This window comes from Arachis stenosperma, chromosome 5 (genome assembly GCF_014773155.1).
Source record: "Arachis stenosperma cultivar V10309 chromosome 5, arast.V10309.gnm1.PFL2, whole genome shotgun sequence".
In the NCBI taxonomy this organism is placed as follows: Eukaryota; Viridiplantae; Streptophyta; class Magnoliopsida; order Fabales; family Fabaceae; genus Arachis; species Arachis stenosperma.
In genome coordinates this window covers 19,764,680-19,771,466 of record NC_080381.1, presented here as the reverse complement: position 1 = coordinate 19,771,466, position 6,787 = coordinate 19,764,680, and the positions used below count along the sequence as shown (strand labels likewise).

The 6,787-nt window shown below is 41.7% G+C and overlaps 1 non-coding gene across 1 annotated transcript; it reads left to right on the top strand.

Annotated features, from left to right (window-relative positions):
* The first annotated feature begins 5,790 nt into the window (after positions 1-5,790).
* LOC130984804 (small nucleolar RNA R71) lies at positions 5,791-5,898 on the top strand. The gene has a single exon (XR_009088713.1). It is a non-coding gene; the product is annotated as a small nucleolar RNA R71 (small nucleolar RNA).
* The last annotated feature ends 889 nt before the right edge of the window (positions 5,899-6,787 follow it).

The window sequence follows — 6,787 nt, the reverse complement described above, 5'->3', positions numbered from 1 at the left end:
TCTCGTTCAGGCCGGAATAATATCCATTGATACTTTTGCGTCTGTCACTAACGCCTTAGCCTGCTAGGAGTTTGAAGCACGTCACAGTCATTCAATCATTGAATCCTACTCAGAATACCACAGACAAGGTTAGACCTTCCGGATTCTCTTGAATGCCGCCATCAGTTCTCGCCTATACCACAAAGACTCTGATCTCACGGAATGGCTGGCTCGTTTGTCAGGCGAGCACTCGGTTGTCAGGCGATCAACCATGCATCATGCAATCAGAAATCCAAGAGATATTCACTAAGCCTCATATGCTTGTAGAACAGAATGGTTGTCAGTCACCTTGTCATGAGTGAGAATGATGATGAGTGTCAATCATCACCTTCATCAAGTTGAAGAACAAGTGATATCTTGGACAAAGAACAAGCGGAATTGAATGGAAGAACAATAGTAATTGCATTAATACTCGAGGTACAGCAGAGCTCCACACCTTAATCTATGGTGTGTAGAAACTCCACCGTTGAAAATACATAAGCATAAGGTCTAGGCATGGCCGAATGGCCAGCCTCCCAATGATCTAAGATAGCATAAAACGAAGATAGCTACCAAAGTCCCCTAATACAATAGTAAAAGGTCCTACTTATAGATAACTAGTAGCCTAAGGTTTACAAAGATGAGTAAAATGACATAAAATCCACTTCCGGGCCCACTTGGTGTGTGCTTGGGCTGAGCAATGAAGCATTTTCGTGTAGAGACTCTCCTTGGAGTAAACGCCAGCTTTGATGCCAGTTTGGGCGTTTAACTCCCATTAGGTGCCAGTTCCGGCGTTTAACGCTGAATTTCTTGAGGTGACTTTGAACGCCGGTTTGGGCCATCAAAGCTTGGGCAAAGTATGAACTATTATATATTGCTAGAAAGCCAGGATGTCTACTTTCCAACGCCGTTGAGAGCGCGCCAATTGGGCTTCTGTAGCTCCAAAAATCCACTTCGAGTGCAGGGAGGTCAGAATCCAACAGCATCTGCAGTCCTTTGAGTCTCTGGATCAGATTTTGCTCAGATCCTCAATTTCAGCCAGAAAATACCTGAAATCACAGAAAAACACACAAAACTCATAGTAAAGTCCAGAAAAGTGAATTTTAACTAAAAACTAATAAAAATATACTAATAACTAACTAAAAGATATCAAAAACATACTAAAAACAATGCCAAAAAGCGTACAAATTATCCGCTCATCACAACACCAAACTTAAATTGTTGCTTGTCCCCAAGCAACTGAAAATCAAATAAGATAAAAAGAAGAGAATATGCAATGAACTCCAAAAACATCTATGAAGATCAGTATTAATTAGATGAGCGGGGCTTTTAGCTTTTTGCCTCTGAATAGTTTTGGCATCTCACTTTATCCTTTGGAATTCAGAATGATTGGCTTCTTTAGGAACTCAGAATCCGGATAGTGTTTGATTCTCCTAGTTAAGTATGATGATTCTTGAACACAGCTACTTTATGAGTCTTGGCCGTGGCCCAAAGCACTCTATCTTCCAGTATTACCACCGGATACATACATGCCACAGACACATAATTGGGTGAACCTTTTCAGATTGTGACTCAGCTTTGCTAAAGTCCCCAATTAGAGGTGTCCAGGGTTCTTAAGCACACTCTTATTTGCCTTGGATCACAACTCTTATTCTTTTCTTTTTCTTTCTTTTTCTCTTTCTTCTCTTTTTTTTTCGGTTTTTTTTTTCGCTTGCTTTTTCTTGCTTCAAGAATCATTTTTATGATTTTTCAGATCCTCAGTAACATGTCTCCTTTTTCATCATTCTTTCAAGAGCCAACATTCATGAACCACAAATTCAAAAGACATATGCACTGTTTAAGCATACATTCAGAAGACAAAAATAATGCCACCACATCAAAAATAATTAAACTGTTATAAAATTCAAACTTCATGCAATTCTTTCCTTTTCAATTAAGCACGTTTTTATTCAAGAAAGGTGATGGATTCATAGGACATTCATAACTTTAAGGCATAGACACTAAGACACTAATGATCACAAGACACAAACATGGATAAACATAAGCATAAAATTCGAAAAACAGAAGAATAAAGAACAAGGAAATTAAGGAACGGGTCCACCTAGTGATGGCGGCTCTTTTTCCTCTGAGATCCTATGGAGTGCTTGAGCTCCTCATGTCTCTTCCTTGTCTTTGTTGCTCCCTCATGATTCTTTGGTCTTCTCTAATTTCATGGAGGAGAATGGAGTGTTCTTGGTGCTCCACCCTTAGTTGTCCCATGTTGGAACTTAGTTCTCCTAGGGAGGTGTTTACTTGCTCCCAATAGTCTTGTGGAGGAAAGTGCATCCCTTGAGGCATCTCAGGGATCTCTTGATGAGAGGGGTCTCTTGTGTGCTCCATCCTTTTCTTGGTGATGGGCTTGTCCTCATCAATAAGGGTATCTCCTTCTATGTCAACTCCAACTGAATAACAGAGGTGACAAATGAGATGAGAAAAGGCTAGCCTTGCCAAGGTGGAAGACTTGTCCGCCACTTTATAGAGTTCTTGGGCTATAACCTCATGAACTTCCACTTCTTCTCCAATCATGATGCTATGAATCATGATGGCCCGGTCTATGGTAACTTCGGACCGGTTGCTAGTGGGAATGATTGAGCGTTGAATGAACTCCAACCATCCTCTAGCCATGGGCTTGAGGTCATGCCTTCTCAATTGAACCGGCTTGCCTCTTGAATCTCTCTTCCATTGTGCGCCCTCTTCACATATAACTGTGAGGACTTGGTCCAACCTTTGATCAAAGTTGACCCTTCTTGTGTAAGGATGTTCATCTCCTTGCATCATAGGCAAGTTGAACGCTACCCTCACACTTTCCGGACTAAAATCCAAGTATTTCCCCCGAACCATAGTAAGATAATTCTTTGGATCCGGGTTCACACTTTGATCATGGTTCTTGGTGATCCATGCATTGGCATAGAACTCTTGAACCATCAGATTCCGACTTGTTGAATGGGGTTGGTAAGTACTTCCCAACCTCTTCTTCGGATCTCATGGCGGATCTCCGGATATTCACCCTTTTTGAGTGAAAAGGGACCTCGGGGATTACCTTCTTCAAGGCCACAACTTCATAGAAGTGGTCTTGATGCACCCTTGAGATGAATCTTTCCATCTCCCATGACTCGGAGGTGGAAGCTTTTGCCTTCCCTTTCCTCTTTTTAGAGGTTTCTCCGGCCTTGGATGCCATAAATGGTTATGGAAAACGAAAAAGCAACGCTTTTACCACACCAAACTTAAAAGGTTTGCTCGTCCTCGAGCAAAAAGAAGAAAGAAGAGAGTAGAAGAAGAAGAAATGAGGAAGAGGGAGATGGTAGTGTGTTCGGCCAAAGAAGGGGAGAAGTGGTGTTTAGGTTGTGTGAAAATGAAGAAGTGAAGAAGGGTATTTATAGGAGAGAGGGGAGAAGGAGTTCGGCCATGTATGGTGGGTTTGGGAGGGAAAGTGGTTGAATTTGAAGGGTGAGGTTGGTGGGGATTTATGAAGGATGGATGTGAGTGGTGAAGAGAAAGATGGGATTTGATAGGTGAAGGGTTTTTGGGGAAGAGGTATTGAGGTGATTGGTGAATGGGGGAAGAAGAGAGAGGGTGGTGGTGGGGTCCTGTGGGGTCCACAGATCCTGTGGTGTCAAGGAAAAGTCATCCCTGCACCAAATGTTGCTCAAAATCACGTTTTGAGTCATTTCTGGCGTTAAACGCCGGGCTGGTGCCCATTCCTGGCGTTTAACGCCAGGTTCTTGCCCTTTTCTGGCGTTTAACGCCAGTCTGGTGCCCCTTTCTGGCGTTAAACGCCCAGAATGGTACCAGACTGGGCGTTAAACGCCCAACTGCTAGGCTTACTGGCGTTTGAACGCCAGCAACATCTTCCTCCAGGGTGTGCTGTTTTTCTTCCTGTTTTTCATTTTGTTTTTGCTTTTTTCATTGATTTTGTAAATTCTTATGATCATCAACCTACAAAAAACATAAAATAACAAAAGAAAATATATAAAATATAATCATTGGGTTGCCTCCCAACAAGCGCTTCTTTAATGTCATTAGCTTGACAGAGGACTCTCATGGAGCCTCACAAATACTCAGAGCCATGTTGGAACCTCCCAACACCAAACTTAGAGTTTGAATGTGGGGGTTCAACACCAAACTTAGAGTTTGGTTGTGGCCTCCCAACACCAAACTTAGAGTTTGACTGTGGGGGCTCTGTTTGTCTCTGATTTGAGAGAAGCTCTTCAAGCTTCTTCTCCATGGTGATAGAGGGATATCCTTGAGCCTTAAACACCAAGGATTCTTCATTCACTTGAATGATCAACTCACCTCTATCAACATCAATCACAGCCTTTGCTGTGGCTAGAAGGGTCTGCCAAGGATGATGGATTCATCCATGCACTTCCCAGTCTCTAGGACTATGAAATCAGTAGGGATGTAATGGTCTTCAACTTTTACCAACACGTCCTCTACAAGTCCATAGGCTTGTTTTCTTGAGTTGTCTGCCATCTCCAATGAGATTCTTGCAGCTTGTACCTCAAAGATCCCTAGCTTCTCCATTACAGAGAGAGGCATGAGGTTCACACTTGATCCTAAGTCAAACAAGGCCTTCTTGAAGGTCATGGTGCCTATGGTACAAGGTATTGAAAACTTCCCAGGATCTTGTCTCTTTTGAGGTAGTTTCTGCCTAGACAAGTTATCCAGTTCTTTGGTGAGCAAGGGAGATTCATCTTCCCAAGTCTCATTTCCAAATAACTTGTCATTTAGCTTCATGATTGCTCCAAGATATTTAGCAACTTGCTCTTCAGTGACATACTCATCCTCTTCAGAGGAAGAATACTCATCAGAGCTCATGAAAGGCAGAAGTAAATCCAATGGAATCTCTATGGCCTCATTTTGAGCCTCAGATTCCCATGGTTCCTCATTGGGGAACTCAAAGGAGGTTGGTGCACGCCCATTGAGGTCTTCCTCAGTGGCGTCCACCTCCTTTCTTTCCTCTCCATATTCGGCCATGGTTATGGCTTTGCACTCTCCTTTTGGATTTTCTTCTGTATTACTTGGGAGAGTACTAGGAGGGAGTTCAGTAATTTTCTTGCTCAGCTGTCCCACTTGTCCTTCCAAATTTCTGATGGAGGACCTTGTTTCATTCATGAAACTTTGAGTGGTTTTGATTAGATCAGAGACCATTGTTGCTAAGTCAGAGGTATTCTGCTTAGAACTCTCTGTCTGTTGCTGAGAAGATGATGGAAAAGGCTTGTTATTGCCAATTCTGTTTCTTCCACCATTACTATTGAAACCTTGTTGAGGTCTCTCTTGATTCTTCCATGAGAAATTTGGGTGATTTCTCCATGAAGAATTATAGATGTTTCCATAGGGTTCTCCTAGGTAATTCACCTCTTCCATTGAAGGGTTCTCAGGATCATAAGCTTCTTCTTCAGATGAAGCATCCTTAGTACTGCTTGGTGCATTTTGCATTCCAGACAGACTTTGAGAAATCAAATTGACTTGTTGAGTCAATATCTTGTTCTGAGCCAGAATGGCATTCAGAGCATCAATCTCAAGAACTCCTTTCTTCTGATTAGTCCCATTGTTCACAGGATTCCTTTCAGAAGTGTACATGAATTGGTTATTTGCAACCATTTCAATCAGCTCTTGAGCTTCTGTAGGCGTCTTCTTCAAATGAAGAGATCCTCCAGCAGAGCTATCCAAAGACATCTTGGATAGTTCAGAGAGACCATCATAGAAAATACCTATGATGCTCCATTCAGAAAGCATGTCAGAAGGACATTTTCTGATCAATTGTTTGTATCTTTCCCAAGCTTCATAGAGGGATTCTCCATCCTTCTGTCTGAAGGTTTGGACTTCCACTCTAAGCTTACTCAATTTTTGAGGTGGAAAGAACTTTGCCAAGAAGGCATTGACTAGCTTTTCCCAAGAGTCCAGGCTATCCTTAGGTTGTGAGTCCAACCATATTCTAGCTCTGTCTCTTACTGCAAAAGGGAATAGCATCAGTCTGTAGACCTCAGGGTCAACCCCGTTAGTCTTGACTGTGTCACAGATTTGCAAGAACTTATCTAAAAACTGATGAGGATCTTCCATTGGAAGTCCATGGAACTTGCAATTCTGTTGCATTAGAGAAACTAATTGAGGCTTAAGCTCAAAGTTGTTTGCTCCAATGGCAGGGATAGAGATGCTTCTCCCATAGAAGTTGGGAGTAGGTGCAGTAAAGTCACCCAGCACCTTCCTTGCATTGTTGGCATTGTTGTTGTTTTCGGCTGCCATGTGTTCTTCTTCTTTGAAGAATTCGGTCAGGTCCTCTAAAGAGAGTTGTGCTTTGGCTTCTCTTAGCTTTCTCTTCAAGGTCCTTTCAGGTTCAGGATCAGCTTCAACAAGAATGCCTTTGTCTCTGCTCCTGCTCATATGAAAGAGAAGAGAACAAGAAAATATGGAATCCTCTATGTCACAGTATAGAGATTCCTTGAAGTGTCAGAGGAAAAGAAAAATAGAAGAAGAGAAGGTAGAAGAATTCGAACTTGATTAGATAGAGTTCGAATTGTGCATTAGGAAGGAGTAGTACTCCATAAATAGAAGGATGTGGAAAGGAGGGAAGAGAATTTTCGAAAATTCAATTAAAAAGATGTTGATAATTTTCGAAAATTGAAAGTGGAAAAGAAATCAAGTAATTTTTGAAAAAGATTTTGAAATTAGAAATTAGAAAGATTTGATTGAAAACTACTTTGAAAAAGATGTGATAAAAAAGATTTGA